The 18,593-nt window shown below is 36.0% G+C and overlaps 1 protein-coding gene across 6 annotated transcripts in view; it reads left to right on the forward strand.

Moving 5' to 3' along the window:
* Grm1 (glutamate metabotropic receptor 1) overlaps positions 1-18,593 on the forward strand; it is a 476,253-nt gene that overhangs the window by 162,564 nt on the left and 295,096 nt on the right. The gene's annotated exons all lie outside the window — the stretch shown is intronic.

Here is an 18,593-nt window from a genome sequence, read left to right on the forward strand (position 1 = left end):
TCTGTAAAGAAGGACTTATGAAATGCAAATAGTTTTCATCCATCCAAGGTCTTATACTGAGAGGCATGGCTTGGGGACAGTGAGCTGGCTTCTAAATCACTCACTGAGCTATTGCTACATCTCAGGTTCTTCCTACTAGAAGTTCTAACTTCTAGTAGCCTGGGTCCTTTTGTGGGGTCACTGACATTTCTGAGCAAGGGAGTAGGGAAAACTCATTCTCTTTTTCTGACCTTACTTCTGCAGGTATTTTTATTGCTTTCCCTATTTTTTGCTCTTCACACTAAGTCTTTGAGTCCAGAGATTAAAGGTGAGGAGACTGCACAACTAAGGGAGACTTAGAAGGATGCCGCTGTGATGTCATGGTTTCTATTGTAGTAGCATTTGTGTCACACACACAAATTAATTTTTTATTAATTAATGTTTTATTAATTAATTCAATTTACATCTGTCATTGGCGCCTCCCTCCTTTCCTTCAAGTCCCACCCTCCCTCCTGCATCTCCTCTCCTGCATTCTGAAGAATAGAACAGCCTCCTTACCCAAACACCCGGTAGTAGTATTTTACTTAAAATTGTGGTCAACATTTTAAAGATAACAGACTTGACCTTTTAACTTTTTTAGTTTTTAAAGCTGTTTTTCTAATTACATTAAAGCCAGTATCAGAATAAAACGTTTGCAATGACACCATCGTAGGCCATCAGTACATGTGATTAGTAACGTGAGTTTTCTGACATTTTAAATAGGTACTCACTACACTTTCTACTTTCTGTAAAGTCATCTACTCTGAATTTACCAATATGGGTGCTTCTCTACTACATTTACTATATTACCACAGAACTCAAGAAAATATGTTCAAAACTGGAGCAATTTTCTTTATATAGCTTGATTTAAGTTTTCCTTCAAAATGATAAATTGCCAAAATATAGAATACAATACACAAAATTACAATTCCAGAACCCAACTCTCAAATTCAAAATATCTTCTTCCCATCTCTTATATAATTTTTGTTTTTTTAAATCAAGTAAAATTTTTTCTTTTTAAAATTTATTTATTTTTTGTTAATCACAGTTTATTTACTTTGTTTCCCAGATGTAGCCCCTTCCCTCATATCCTTCCAACTCTACTTTCCCTCCCCCACCTCTTCCCATGCCCCTCCCCAAGTTCACTGATGGGGAGGTCCTCCTCCCCTTCCCTCTGACCCTAGCTTATCTGGCCTCGTCAGGACTGACTGCATTGTCTTCCTTTGTGGCCTGGTAAGGCTGCTCCCCTCTCAAGGGGAGGTGATCAAAGAGCCAGCCCCTGAGTTCATGTCAGAGACAGTCCCTGTTTCTATTACTAAGGTATTCACTTGGAGATTGGGTTGCCCAGGGCTACATCTGTGCAGGGGTTCTAGGTTATCTCCATGCATGGTCCTTGGTTGGAGTACCAGTCTCAGAAAAGACCCTGGTGCCCAGATTTTTTGGTTCTGTTGGCTCTCCTTGTGGATCTCCTGTCCTGGTATACAAGAAGTAGAAAGGCACACATGGTATGTACTCACTTATAATATTAGACCTATAATATGGATATTAGACATATATAATGGATATTAGATAGGATAACATACTAAAATATGTACACCTAAACAAGCTGTGTAAGAAAGAGGACCCTGGGAGAGATGATCAATCCTCATTCAGAAAGGCAAATGGGATAGACATCAGAAGAGGGAGAAAACAGGGAACAGGACAGGGGCCTATTTACAGAAGGCCTCTGAAAGACTCTACCCAGTAGGGTATCAAAGCAGATGCTGAGACTCATAGCCAAACTTTGGGCAGAGTTCAGGGATTCTTTATGAAAGAAAGAGGAGATAGAGATATTTATATATGTACAGATCAAATGGTCTCTTTAGTGGGCTAAGAAAGTCCTGAGGCCTTTTCTGTGAATGAAAGAGGATTGGTTCTTTTATAGTTTAAAAATACAATGGTCACATTTCTCAAAGCCACTAAACTTTAGTTTGTTAAGACATTTAGGTTTCACCTTTAGAAAAAGCTCTAACCCCATTTGCTTACTTATAAAGGAAGCTTAAAATGTGTTATATACTACTTATTCTACTTGAAAGTTATTTTGAAAGGACCAGATAAAAACATGATAAAGATATGGTTTTTGTATGTGTATTTACAAAATCCGTAGATGCTGTTTTTAAAAATAGTGCACCCTTAATATAAAACAATGTGTCAAAGTGCTTAATTATGTTGACAACTGCAGTTATTCAACAAGAAAACAGATTTCTATTAGAGTCAGTAAAAGATCTTTGTATATTTTATATGATAAAACTAAAGATAAAGAATTATCTAACCATATCTGGAAAGCAGTAATATGTTCGATAATATGTGGGTATTTGTGACCAGGTCACAATGTGCTGTTACTGTGGTTAGACCTTACAGAGCAGCATCTTTCCAGCCCTGATGAACACATGTAACTGGAGCGTCTCCGCATGAGCATCTCAGAATTTGTTGATAAATCAACTACCGAGAGAGACTGAGAGATTTTGTCTAAATTTTGATTACTTCAATTGGCTCCATCATCTCTAGAAGGAATATTTCAAAATTGATTGAAAAAATTCTGCAAGTTTCCATTTAAGTTAAATTAAATACTGTAATTCTTCCAGATTTTCTAAGTAACAATGTGATTGTATCTATTGTATATTAACATAATTAGTTAACAATAAGCTCTAAGAAGAGATGATTGCATTTTTTATATTTCTTGAATTACATAAAATTATTCTAATAGAATTATTTTGACTAGCAGCCGTAATATCATAAATATTATTATTCTAGCCCCAGCTTCTCCATTTGCTGACACTTTGGAGAGCTATCTTTCTACAAGGTGGTATTATCTTAGCTCCTCCTGCATTAGGGCTATTAGAGCCTGTTGGCTTTATGGAGATAACTGGCTTTAAGTACAGGTTATTAGAATAACACATCTTACCCATAAGCACTGTCATGTATTACTGGCTGGACTCAATGTGCACTTCTTTTCTTTTATAAACACTAAGCATCAAGCTTTACTCTGTATCTTCCCTAGTAGAGTGCCAGGAGAGGAAGCAGCAGAACCAGTGACCTTAGAATGTGGCTCCAATATTTGCTTTTCTAATCTCAAGCCAGTTGAGTAACAAGACCTGACACACGTTCCCAGACCTGACAATTCACAGTAGACTACAATAAATTATAACAGGCTGGGTTCATTTTATAATAGTAAAATCTTTAGATTCTTTTAATTTTCTTTCTGCTCAGCTCCTCTGGGATAACCTACGCAGGTTTTCTTTAATGTCTTCTCCAGGGCACTACTTAACCTGGATTTAAAGTGGCGTTCTTTAGTTTTTGTGTTCTTTAGTTTTTGTGTTCTTTAGTTTTTGTGTTACACAATGTTTACATTTATGCATATACACATAGGACTAATATTCTTCAATTAATAATTTTATATTCTTTCTGGTGCTGGGAATGAAACCCAGCGCCTCACACATACTAGGCAATTGCCCTACCATGGCATACACCCTCATTCCCTCACATGTTTTTACCACACTGTCTTTGCTATTATTATAAATTATGCTGGCAAATGCAATTTAAAGAAGAAAAGTGTTTATTCTGACAGTTCGTGGAACAATCTGCCATGATGGGGAAGATAAAGCAGCAAAAGCTTGAAGTTACATTACATTCATAATCATGAAACAGAGAGTGAATGTATGTTTACTTCTGCAGTGTTCTGGTTCTCCATTTATACAGTCCAGAATTGCCTGCCCAGGGAATAGTCTCAATCACAACTAACATGGGTCTTCACATATCAGTTAACTTAAGAAATCCCCTAATGGTAGGCAAAGAAGCTCTTCTCCAAGGTGACTCTAGATTTTGTCAAATTAGTAGTTAATGCTTACCATTGTACATATCAAATCACAGGACACTGATACATTTGTTGGATTTCTTCTATGTGATACATTGAAAAACTGAATTCCCTTTATTATTAATTCTTTTTGCTATTTACATGACAGCTCTACAATTACTGAACTATTTCATGACTTTCCTCATTAAATATATTTTTGACCTTTATCTTTTATTGAAAAAAATGTATTTAAAGCAGTATTAGAGACATGAAAAAAACTGTAAAATGAGAACACCCTGTCCTTATGATTCCTTATGGAACAAGGAATTAAAGCATTCCTTATAGTACTGTAGAGATTGTATTTTGTAATAGGTCCATGGAGCTCTTCTTTTGTGTGTTACTCTCCTATGCTTTACTTCTTGGAATAGTGTTTTGGAGGAAAAGGCTACAAAAGTACAGTGCAGAGAGTCTAACCACATTCAGCACCACTGTCCCTTGTTACCAGTATTTTATATTAGTAGGGTATATTTGTCACCATTAACAAATAAATTCTGATAATTAGTCTTAATATGTCTATTTCATTCAGGTTTTCCTCATTACATTTTTACCTGGAGTGAAGGTGTTACATAGCTCAGGCTGGTATATTACTTAATCTTACTCTTATATATTAAAAATTATTTATTTTCTTATGTACGGTCTTCTTAGCTATCAAATGTCTGTGCAGACAAACTCATGGTTAGGACTGTATACTCCAGAATAAACTTGCCACTGTTTTGTTGTTTACATTATCTTTCAGCACTGCTGAAGTAAATCCTGAAATTCAATTCAAAGTCATTGACCGGCCAATGGAATGTTGTAAGATTGGTGATATAGGAGTGAAAGTAGGTATTGAAGAGGGTCTTATGAAGAACAGTAGATTCAGACTAATACTGAAAGTAATGTTTCAGTCATGAAATGGCCTACACATTATACACTGTTTGAGAGTTTCAAATGTATAGATTAAAACAATAAAGTATACTAAAGAAAGTAAAACCAATTTTCATGTACATGTAACTAATACCTACCAGCGTGTTCCAGACATAAGATAGCAGAGCTAAGTCAGTTCCCAAGGTCTGAAGGGCATTAGTCATGCTGGATGGCAAAAGGCATGGATGGACTTTCAGAGGGGTGGCCTTCTGATCCCAGCTGAGCCTCCGGGGAAAGGATTTGGCAATGCCAGTAGACTAAACAGTTTTCTCACTCACCTGCACACTGAGAAAATTATGCGCAACCACAAACATTCCCATGGTTAGAACTAAAATCCTCATTCTTTCTTGTCTTTAGTCTTTGATCTTATAAGAATTTTTGAGGAGATTTATGGTAGACTATGTTTTTTCTGACATTTATTACATTATAAATGATGTTTCAAATATTGTGCTAGAATGTATTTACTTTACATGGTGTATTCAGTCTTGGATAATCTGCTCCATAGGATCCAGTAAAGTAAGCATTTTGGTAGATTTTATTGAGGCTCATATTAGCCATTCAGGTTTTCCAGTGAAGTGTTAATTTACTTTGGTTGATCATGAAAGTGGTTTATTTAAGTTAATCAGATAAGGGGAAAGTAGCCTTCACTTATTTTATATCATGAGACTAGGCTTAAAAGGGTCTTTCTTTCCAAAACAGAACTGATAAGCTTGTACGTGAAGAAAATGAACACTTAGAGTTTTCATGAAAGCAAATATAAGGTAACATACACTCGTTCATAGTGTCTCCTATTACATCTGAGGGAAGACCAACAGCTTTCTCTGTTTCTGCCACAAATGGTTTTTGACATTTTAAAAATTTTCCCTCATTGGAGTCAAAATGGAATGTAGCATCCAAATGTTATTAACCTCAACTTTATTAGGTTCTGTCTTTTTACCCCATAGGAATTTTATTAGCATTTTTTATTTACTATGTCCATCCCACAGCCTAATTGTTCTTTTAATACACTGTACCCTAGGTTTAAAATTGTTTTTTTATGAGATGATGTTTCTCTAATATGTGACCTGAAGTAGTTCAATTGAGTGTTGAAAAAGAATGCACTTCTGATGAACATTTTGAAAGGGAATCATCTCAGTTACATCTTGACACAAAATCAGGAAACATGGCCCCAGGTTAGCTGCAGGAATCTTGCTTTAGCCTTGCTCTTTACTATCACAGAATACTCAAATCTCTCGGTTTTCTTAGTTTTCACTAGCATCACAATGTATGTGTGTGTGTGTGTGTGTATAATATGCATATATGTATATGTGAGGGGATGGACATGGGGATGAAGCAGAACAGCTTTCATGATCAGTTATCTTCTTCCATTGAGAGTCCGGGTAATTAAGCTTATCCCCTGAGTCATCAGGCCAGCTTCTGTTTCACTTTTAATGATCATTTTAAAGCATGCTTAAATTATCCTAATCTACTTTAAACTTTTCCAACCTCTGCTCGTTACCCAGTTCCATAGGTCATTATTGAATCATTTCAGTTCTCATAGTTAACATTGCATCATTTTTCTGCTGCTAGCACCAAATACCCAACTCTAAGTAATTTATAAAGAAAACAAAGCTTGTTTTTGCTTGCCAATGATGTCCAGTTGTATGTCAGCATCTGTTTAACTTCTGATTAGGAGCTCACGCTATAGCATGTCATAGCACATAAATAAAAGGTGACTTGTTTTTTTGTGCAGAAAGAGCACATGAGGAAGGGATTTGGGATTTCTTGATGATATTTTGCTGTAATAAGAATAATATACTCCTGGGAGAACTAATTTACCATTGAGTGAATTTACACAGTCTCTGAAGATTCATTTATTCATGAAGACCTCTTTGCATGACTCTAATGTTTTATGAAGACCCTATAAACTCTCAATATTGTTATATTGAGGACCAAAACTCAACGAGTTTTGATAAAAAGTAAACTGCATTTAAACTATAAGAACCCTCAATATGGTAACTCATAGGATTATGAAATGAATAATTGTAATCTGTTGAAAAGCTTTTAAATCAAGACAATGATGGTACTCTTCATTATCCATCAACCAAGGAAAACTTGCAATAATACACCTTAGGTACATAAATAGACATGTGGTGCTCATGGATAGCAAATGCACTGTAGCGAGAGATTGCAGTGAATACAGAATGAGTTTAGAGGGAGGTTAAGAAACTTGAAATGTTCACACATAACTTGCCATCTCTTAAAAAAAAACCAAAACAGAACAAAAAATCCACAAACTTGCCAAAGAGTAATGGTGGTGGTGGGAAATGAAGTGTCTGAGGCACTGAATAATAAAGACTGTATGGTAACTTCAATTCACTAAACAAAATATGTCTTATGTCATCATCTTAACATATGAACATATCCAAGATTATGAAAAAAAATCGCAAAATAGTTCCCAGTTTTAAAGTGAGAAAATAAAATGCAAAAAGGAGGTGTCTATTCTTAACTCATCACTGTGTTGAAAAGTTCACACTGCTGTGATTACACTCATGTTCTGATTATGTGTCTATAGCACTTCATATATAGTAGTCACTTCATGTATTTTGCTTGGTAACTTGAAAATAAGAAAGTTAGTTAAAATTGAGTTGTGGGAGAATATTAGAAAAATCATAGATTGACTCAAGGGATAGCTTCAAATGAATTGTTTTGCCATTTTTCTTTTTTGCCAAAAAGTGCTGAAAACTGAATGTCAATTTAGTATCAGATGAGAAAGGTTCATAGCTACAGTTTTGTTCAGAATAATCTACAGTGAAAATCAATATGTGATAATTTTTTCAGTCATATACATTCCACTTTTACTGGGGCCTCCCTCTTCCCCCTCCCCTCAGTGATAACTTTTCATCAGGGCTTTGTTAACTAAAATATGGAGGGTAAGAATATAACCCATAAGAATATACATAAGATTGTCTTTGGAAGAGACAGTAATTCAGCTACTGGGGTTTAACAATAATAAAGTGAAAACTTAAAGGAAAACATACTAAACAGTTCCAGGGACAGGTATGGACCCTCTGTGGGAGCTGTTGGTCAGGGAGACTCAATAGACTTCCCCCCCAAAAAAAAACTAATGAAGATTCTTGCCCTTGTGCTCTTTTGTCCATCAGAGCTACATGATAAGACCATATTGCTGAAGATACCACATGTCATGGTTGTAAGGTATGAAAGAGTTAAGCTGGAATTGAGCTGGAAACCTTCTCTCTGCTGGCTAGAAGATACTATTGAGGCTGCTGGTTGAGAAAGGACATTAAGGATCTTAACCAAGCAACAAACTATATGAATTACAACCTGCCAGTCAATATGTTCTACTATGTGCAATAGTGGCATGACTATCACGGGAAAACTAAATACTCTCTGATTAGATTTGGGCTCAGTCCACAGTAGGGGTCCTATACTTGGTCCAGTGAATGTAATAAAATTATAACTTAGGAGGTTATAGGCTGCATAAGAAAAATTAGTGTTCAGCTGAACATGTGTTCAGCTAAATAGACAATTGTGCCTTCTAAATGTCTATGCTTAGAAAAAGGACACTCTCAACCCTAATCAGTAAAGTTTCTGTTTACAGTGAATGCTGGTGAATGCAGAGACACAAGGCTATTATGCATGATGCTGAAAATAAGTGATGAATGAGGGCTCAGCAATAAAATACTCAAGGACACTGTAGAAGAGGACATGGAAAGAAGGAAAGAATGAGAGATAGAAGAAAGGAAGAAGGAAGTAAAATCTCTTTGTCTAGACATGACACAACAAATGTAATCACAAACCCACAGCAGCTGTGATCACTTGTACTGGGCCTGCACAAGACAATCCAGTCAACAGTTCCTCATGGATGGGGGAGTGGTTCTTGGGAACCTGCCACTTACTGCTTAACTAAGGGCTACTGATGGAGTCTTCAAGAGGAGAAGCTGCTGTCTTTGGTTATGTACTCACTGATAGGTCCACTAGGCTCTAGATAGAGGGCCTCATAGATAGTCCTAGTCAAACTCAGGACACAAACAGATAAAAAAAGAGAGATAAAAGTGGTTTGGAGATCGTTAGAAGATGGAGAAAGATAAATGGGGAGAGGGAAGAAAATGAGAAAGAGTAGAAGTGTGTTGTGGGTATTAATATTTACTTATCTTTTATTTATTTCTTTATTTCTTTATATATCTTTTAGTTAAGCAGTGGATATTCCTAAACGAGCTGTATACCAAAATCACCACACAGAAGCTGGGATTTATTTAATTAAGTCTTCAAGCCTACATAGTTTCCTACTATTCAGATTTCACCCATTATATTTGTTTTTAGTCATATCTTAGATCCAGTACATCTCTCCACGTTGTTCCAATACCTCTCCCACAGATTCTCTCTTCTCCTCTTCCCACTCGCTTCTCCCCCACTCTCGGGACCAGGATGTCCCACCCTATATTCTCCATTGTACAGCACTGGCTGGTTGGTTGTTTAATTGACAATATAGAGAACAAATGGTGGCATGTTTACACAAACTTGAGACAGGTGATGCTTATATTAAGCATCACAATGAAATGTCTGGATTGAAACCAGATAGTGGGGTAGAGAAATCAGCATTTGAATGAACCAGGGTAAATTGTATACATTCCAAAAGAACATTATAACATCAAAGTGAGAGCTAACAGAAAGCATTATATATGCATATAAAACTGTCAAAGAACAACATTAGTTAATAAAAATAAAATATTTATCAATTTAAAAAGATAGTGATTGAAAAGAATTTGCTTTAGACCTCAAATATGTTATGATCATCATTTTGATCAACATAGTTTATATACATGTATGAAATTTCCAAAGATTAGATAAAATAAAGTTTTAATGTATTGTAGATTATTACACTTTACCCCATAAATTGTAATTTTACCGAAAACAAAGAAATCTGATTGGACATGATGTGAGAATTATTGATTAGTTTTACACTTCTGAATTGGAATATTTTAATTCACAGCTCATTTTAGGATATGCATTGACAATCGGTTCTTATAAGCCATGAAGGTTGGCTGCATAGGATTTGCAAATTTATGTATTTCATTAATATGCAAGAAAAACAACAACTTTGATGATGACAGTGTTGCCTCCTCTCTGAGTGTTTCTCCCTGAGAAGATGACTTCTAGAGCTCTACTTAGGAGAATTCCCACATGACAGGTGGGTAAAATTAATCCTCCCTTTAAATTTGTCTTGATTGCAGGAAATTAGCTAATTTCATCTCTATGTTCTCCCTAAGTTGGTTACAGCTGCACATGTAAGCTTGCCTGAATTGGAAATAGATTTCAAAAATTATTCATTTGCATCTTCTGTTAGGAGAAGAACTGTAGTGTTAACAATAGTCTATCCTTTTATGTTCTTTAAGTATTCAGCAGATCTAACATAATATCTTTTAAACATTTGAGTTATTCATATAGGTGACTTTCTTAAGAGACTTTTAGGTTACCAAAATAGAGAACCATATTTTGTATTGAATATTTCCAATTCATTTTTTTTCTTTGCTAAATTGAGACTCAGTAGTTCATAGCATGCATCAAGTCATATGTACTATTTAACCAGTAAATCATTCCATTCTATGTCTTTCTTGGAAGAAAGGAACTAACCAATGACCAAGTAGGTATCCTAGGTAAAGTACATATCAGCATTTTCTCATAAAACTAGTAATAAAGGTATTTGCTTTGCCCTACTAGTTGGGGTTTGAGTCTAATTCCTACTAAAGAAAAATGATATCCAGGTATACAGGCACATGCCTGATATTATGGCACTTGAAAAGCTGAGACAGGAAGACTTTGTGGTATTGAAGACAACCTGTGATATATATATATATATATATATATATATATATATATATATGTATATATCCTCTCCAAGCTAGCCCAGGATACAGATTAAGACTCTGTCTCACAAATTAAGCAACTAACCAACCAACCAAACATCCAATCAACCACCTAATAATTAGAAACTATAACCTGGATATAAGCACTTACAGGCCAGTGAGGAAGTCTACTCCAAAGGTACTAAAGACTTTGGTTTGTTTCAGTTTCTGGTCCACCTGGTATTCTTTATCATCAGGGATCGATAGTACTTCGCCATATTTCCAATGTTCTAGTTATTGAAAGATAAAAGAAGAAAACAAATTCTCCCTTCTCATCCTCCTTCTACTCCTTTCCTCCTTATTCTCCTTCTCCTTCTCCTTTTTCTTCTTTACAGAGGTATATAAAACCCAGGTCCTTGCCCATGCTAGGCAAAGGCTCTACTGCTGATCTATACACAGCCAATTACAATGAGTTATTTGTCATATAATATTGACAAGGAATTTGCTAAAATGCCACACTAATTCTCATGGGTCACTGAAAACTTTGCCCATTTTCTAAGTGGCCATGAACATAACTATTATCTGTTATATAAGGAAGGGAGATGGGTTTGGGAAACAACTACTGATTTCTGTCCTACCTCTCAGGAGTGCTCTGAAGTAGAGAGGATATATGAATATTAGCTAGTGACCAGAAAAATGGTTGTAGCTTGTCTTAGAATAGCTACTTGCACAGCTTCATGCCCTTAATGGCCTCTTTAAATTTTAGTTCCTGTCTTTTGATGACCCAAGATCAATGATCTTCATGATCCTTTCCTATGCCTCTCTTTATGATCTTGTTTTTTGTGCCTTTCTGAAGAAATTATGGGATCCTTATTTAAATTTGTATGTCTTAGCTGACTAATGCTAATTGCTGTACATTTCTCTCCTGAGTCTGATTCCTGATATGGGTGATTCCAATGTCTGTCCTGTCTTCTTTTGCTTACTTATATTCTAAATAAGTCTAACGATACATTTTATGCAGTGTCTATAAGGATAGAAAGACTGATGAAAAAATGAGAGGATGTGTCTTGGGAAGAGTGATAATAAGGCCATGACCTGTAAGTCACAATTGGAGTGGTCAATTAAATAGGTCTTCGCCCCACTGGGAACCCCAAAGCACAGTAAATGTAGGTCCTGGAACATGCTGGCTTTAGCCAAGACTTAATATTAAAATGGGTCACCTTGGTCATACAAAAGCACTTGACAGAAGATAAAATTGTTGAGCAGAATTATCAGAAATCTTGAGTACAGTGTTGGCACTTAGCTCCCACCAATTTTGTTTGAAATGAGTTTCAAGGGACAGGAGGAGAGATGATTTTGTTCCCATCTTTTTTAAATCAGGAAAAAAAGTAAAGGTCATTTTCCTTTGATTTTCTAAACATATTTATTCTATTTTTGTTTTTGCTGGATGGAAAATTCATGACTTTCTGAGATAGTCTATTGTTCTGTTGACTGAGAAATCTTGCATTTGTGCCCTAACACCTCTTTTCTGTCTTTCAACTACCCATGCGAGAATTATATCAATTGTATTGTGTTGAGACTCAAATAAACTGAATTTTTCTTGATTGAGTTTTGATACCTAACACTCTAATGTCCATATGCATTCATTTATATTAACCAAGCTTTTATTGAGTTTTGTTGCAAACAAACTTCTTGTTACCTACAGTTATATAACCCATTCATTCAGATGGACTACATGATGTCATAGTAAACCTTAACATCAAAATGGCTTAGAAATAAAAGTGCATTTATTCCTTATATTATATATGATCTCCTGTTCATAGGTTCTCTGTTTAATGTTGTCCTCATCAAGAGTAATTGCCTGATGGAGATTTTTATGATCTGTAAGATCATTGGTTGTCATGGAAACAGAAAAGGGAGGTGCTGGTTGGGATGCTTATATTAAAAATTGACCACACAACACCATTCCATGGGAAGTTTTATTTTATGTAAAGGAGCCACAGTGCTACTATATACCCAAATGGAGGAGACATCTTCAAAATTATCCATTACTCATGAAAACATTAAAGACAAATACATCTTTGATCAAATATGTTCACATTATGTTCATAATTCTTATGTAACAGAATAAATCTCATGCACCACAGTTTCTTACAATGTCCAGCTTATCTGAGTATATACAACATAGAGATACAGGAAGTTAAAATGTTAGTTAACTTCCTTTCATCAATCATTGTACACTAACCAAAATGGAACAGGACAATGTCAATGAATATTGTTTGGAACCATGGAAGTCCTGTGGCAATTGCTTGTCTGGATCAGAGCAATTTTACTTTTCTGTAGAGAAAGCATTCTACTTCTTACACAGACCCTGTTGCCCTTCCTAGGAACAGCTCCCTTGTTATTTGTTATTTGTACTTCTCTGGAAGATTTTTCTCTTCTGTTTGCTTTTGTGGGCACCTGTGAAAAATGAGAAGTGGAAAATACAGCTTCTTTTCAGGCCCAAAGGATTTCTGGGTCTGTTTTCTTCTTAGACATATCTGGTATTTCCAGGACTGATTTAAACCTCAATCAATGGTTTCCTCTTTCACTCCAACCTGGTAGTTTGTTATAGTATTTTTCTGGTGTCTTATCTATCTGATCCCAATCTACACATCGTGTTTGGAATTTCAACCACTGCTCCTTATAAAGCATGGCTCTTAGGACAAATACATCTCTATTTTAAACTTTTTTGCTCATACAACTCTAAACATTGCCTTGTAGATACTTTTAGCTAGCTGGGCTAGGATATACACCTTTTCTTTAGTTTAAACTCACAATAAGGTATCATAAACATCAAGTTCTTTCTAGTAATGAGATGCTCCTTTAGTTGGATTTTTGCCTGCACAATTGAGTTTAACTTGATCTTTGCTCCTCAAGGACTGTGAATTTTATTTTGGAGTAAGAAATATTTCTTTTCCACTTTGAGTTCAACTCCAGTATATTTTTCTAAGCAAATAGTTGCTAGTACATGTCACATATTATTTCTCTAACTCCTTTTTTGAGAGTTTGGAGTTCACTGGGTGTGCCATTTGCATATCAAGTTATGACAGGTGACAACTTTCCCAGATGTTTCCCCACTGCTCAACTTATAACAGTTGTTTCCACACATATTAGTTGCTAAGCCAATACACATTATATAGTTAAAAAATGTTCTTGTTTTATCCCCTTCTTTTTCTCATACAAATGACCATATTAATTAAAACATTCATGATTATTTTAAGCCTATGGAAACTACATGCACTTTATACATTGGCTTCAGGGGAAAATGGAAATGAGGGAGACTTGTTTAAAGCATTACTGTATGTCATGGAAGACAGAGGAGAATTTTGAGGGCTGTTGTCAGAAATAATAAATGTCAATCACAATCATATTCTACTTAATAAAAGAGGTCACAGGATCATGTCACACTTGTAAAAGGGATCTGCAATATGCCTACAAGAGCCAGAAATATTGATTATTGATATTAATTATGACCCCAATCCATTCAGTTTCCATTAAAGATTTACTGTGTTTTCAATCTAGAAGGCAGTATCTCTGTGCGTATTATCTTTTGCACAAGTAACCTCTGGATATGATTTTATTATTCAAATATTTTAGAGTTAGAATATTTTAATCAACTAACCATGATGAATTACTTGTATAATGCCTACTAAATTTCAGGAAAAAATATGAACCTATTGTAAAATTAATTAAGATTCTGCCTCAAGAATAATGAAAAAATAAAAAAAGAATAATAATGTATATTAATGATGGAAATAGAAGGTATTCTATTGTCTGCAAAAAGACATTTATAACCCAAGTGACACCATGAGGATTTTGGTCAACTAAAATGTGTTCCTGATTTTCTGTTTCTCCTTTTATTATTGTATAAGATGTGCATTTGCAGAGACAACATTAGGATTTTATTAATCTGTACAGATCAAAATACCATATTCTTTTAAGAGAACTATGCCACACAGTCGTGAAACAAACAGCAGATAAATAAAGGCATCCTTACTGAACAAAATAAAAAAATAATTCTTGTCCTGAAGCAGTTAATATAACTGAAATATGATTTATATTCATAATTGGAGGAGGGAAAGAACTGCATCAACTATACAAAATGGCTATATATTCTTTTATTTTGCTTTTTTAAATTTCATTTTATTTATATATTTATTTATTACAATTTATTCACTTTGTATCCCCACTGCAGCCCCTTTCTTATTTCTTCCCAGTCCCACCCACCCTTCCTCTTCTCCCTCTATGCCCTTTCCCTAGTCTTCCGATAGAGGAGGACCTCCTCCCCTTCTATTTGACCCCAACTTATGGGGTCTTATCAAGGCTAGCTGCATCATCTTCCTCTGTGGCCTGGCAAGGCTGTACCCCCAAGGGGGAGATGATCAGAGAGCCAGCCACTGAGTTCATGTCAAAGACAGCCTTTGTGCCCTTTACTAGGGAGCTCACTTGAAAACTGAGCAGCCAATGGGCTTCCTTTTAACAGGGAGTCTAGGTCCTCTCCATGCATGATACTTAACTGGAGTAGAGGTCTCCATAGGACCCCCTGAGCCCAGGTACTTTGGCTCTGTTGTTCTCTTTGTGGAGTTCCTGTTCCCTCCAGGTCTTTCTATCTCCCTCTTCTTCCATAAGGATTCTGGCACTCTGCCCAAAGGCTCTAAAAGAAAATGCTTTTGTGAACTTATTTTCAACATCTAGTTGACAACCAAACAAAATGGCATCATTTGTGATCTAGTAGGAGAACTGTCTACTTACTCATCATTTACCTCTTTGTTTGTTAATAAAATGACCTCAGATGAGAACAGTTAGTGAGCAAATTAGCAGGCCTTCTTTGTAAAACAAAAACTCATCATGCTTTTCCCTGTACATAATTACCATTCATTCAAAGTATCTCAGAATGGATCAAGTTTTCTCTTGATTACTATAAGTCACAGGATGGACAGGAATCTCAACTCCCTATATCTCACCAAAGAGTTGAGTTGAAAAAAATCAACTTTTCCGCTGGAATTATTTCTCTGGGGCATCTTTTCTTTCAAATGCATTCTGCTCCCCCACTGTGTTGAATTGATCTTTCAAAAAATTCTTAATATTTTTTGTTCATATCAGTTCAAGTCATGAATGACTTTGGTTCCCTGTTACTTATAGAATAAAATCCGGATTTCTTTTACTAGCATTCAGGATTTCTCTGCATCTGTAAGAGAATAACCATTTTCTCCCCTTTTCAGTGTGCCACAGGCATTCCCATATCTAAAATGCTCTTTTATCTTAGCAAGCACACCCTGACTATTCTCTCCCTGAAGATACCTATGAATAGAATTCTATTATTAAGCTTAACCTTACAACTTCTTATTCTCCTCTTTCCATAGCCTATGCAAGTACATCTTCAGTTTGTACAAAGAGATGTAGTTATCAAGTAATGAGATGATTTAATATGCCAAATAATGTATTTTTAAATTCTTAAGATTCTCCTTAAACCTTAGAATTGGAGAGATGCCATTTATAGGACTAGAGATAGTGGCTTAGTCTTATCTCCTGACAAATCTGTGATTTTGATTCATAATCAGATTCCGGTTTCAGTCACTTATTCACTAAATAAATATATATTTATATATATGAAGGAATGAAGATTAGACTAACTATTTTTAAGCTAGATTTTACTTCTATATATATTGCTATAATGGATCAGCATGAGGACAAACATCTCAGCTTTTTAAGATTCTATATGTACTTGTGATGTGGAGTTTCAGCTATGCTTGTGCTCTTAACATGAAGAAATGACTCGTCTTAATCATGATAGAACTTCATCATGGCCTTCAACCTCTTAATTTAATTTTATCTTTCATACAATAACTAATAATACACTGTTTTCAGGTATAGTATATCAATTGAAACAGCATTGACTCCCCTCAGACTCAGTTCACTCTTGTCACCAATATTTCATGCTTCAGTCATATGAAATAGATCATGCAAGTGTTGTGGGATCCAGCCCACTTCTACCTATTCTCATATTTACTAATTGAAATCTTTCTAAACCATTGTTAACTACCTGATAACATGGCATGGTTATCCTGATACAAGCCTATGGCATGGTTATCCTGATACAAGCCTATGTTGTAGATTAGTGAGAAACTTTATAGGAGATTCTCGAAAGAATAAATAGAGGTAACAAGCCTATTTGGTTATTTACCTACTTAAATAAGACAATGAATCAGTACATAATAAGTTCAGAACTTCATGTTTTAAATAAAATAGAAGCTTGATTCTCTCTCACTTTCAGTAAATGGTCCAAAGCTGGACGATGACTGTGCCTGGTAAGATAATGTAAACAATTAGGCTACTCAGTTGTCTCTGGGATCCAGACATGTGACTTTCTTTTGTCAGTCCATGCATCTGTACCAGATTTCCATTGCATCTACAGCAGGAAAACATTGTAATTTTTTCTTTTTAAAAGATGATGTGGATGGGATATACTCACTTATATAGACCTATAAGATATGATAAACATAATGAAATCTATACACCTAAAAAAGATAATCAATTGAGTAGACATGGGGCAAGATGATCATTCCTCGTTTAGAAAGACAGATGGGATGTGCATTGAACGTATGACAGGAGTCTACTGAGCGCATCTGAAAGACTCTAACTAGCAGTGTTTTCAAAGCAAAGACTCATGACCAAACCTTTGGCAGAGTACAGGGAATCACAAGAAAGAAGGGGAGTTAGTCTGATGGGGAAAGGATAGGAGCTCCACAAGGACCAAATATATCTGGGCACAGGGTCTTTTCTGAGACTGACATTCAACCAAGGACCATGTATAGATATAACCTAGAACCTCCACTCAGATGTAGCCTGTGGTAGCTCAGTAACCAATTGGTTTCCCAAAGTGAGGGGAACAAGGACTATTTCTAACAGGAACTCAATGACTGGCTCTTTGGCCTCCCCACCCCTGAAGGGAGGAGCAGTCCTGTTAGGCCACAGAGGAGGGCTTTGCAGCCAGTCCTGAAGACACCTGATAAAACAGGATCAGATGAATGGGGAGGAGGTCCCCCCCATCAGTGGACTTGGAAAGGGGCACGGTGGAGATGAGGGAGGGAGGGAGGGACTGGGAGGGAATGAGGGATCGGGACATGGCTGGGATACAGAGTTAATAAAATGTAACTGATAAAAAAAAATGATGTGGAATTGCCTCTTTCATGTATTCTCATGACTTTCAGGCACTACTTAGTCTGGACATGCTCACACCTAGATAGCTCTGTAACTTTCCACAATATTCCATTTTCATGAGCTTAAAAAAGTGAAGGAAACTATATATTAGTAGAGGACCATCATTGATCTATGCCTCAAATAACCTCAGTTAATGTCTTGTTCAAATTTCTCACAAGAAACTAGGTTTCTGAAAAGTATATACACAAGTAATCATGTGATGCCTAAGGATGAAATACACACACACACACACACACACACACACACACACACACACGGTAGAGTACACAGCTCATGTAAATATATGAAGTATTTAAACATTTTATTTTATTTTTAAAAATTTATTTAGTTAATTATTCACATAACATCCTGATTGTAGCCCCCATCCCTCCCTACTCCAAGCTCTACCTTCCCTCCCTCTCCCATTCCCCCTCACCTCAGAAAAGGAGAGCTCCCTTTCCCACCCAAATTTGCATCAGGACTGAGCATGTGTTCTTCCCCTGCTGCCTGGCAAAGCAGTCCTGCCAGGGTAAAGTGATCAAAAAGCTGGCAAATGAGTCCATGTCCAATGCATTCCCCATTTCCCTTACTAGAGGACTCATATGAGGCCTAAGCTGCCCATCTGCTACATCACTGTAGAGGACCTAGGGCCAGTTCACGCATGGTCTTTGGTTAATGCTTATATTTCA

This window comes from Meriones unguiculatus, chromosome 3 (genome assembly GCF_030254825.1).
Source record: "Meriones unguiculatus strain TT.TT164.6M chromosome 3, Bangor_MerUng_6.1, whole genome shotgun sequence".
NCBI lineage: Eukaryota > Metazoa > Chordata > Mammalia > Rodentia > Muridae > Meriones > Meriones unguiculatus.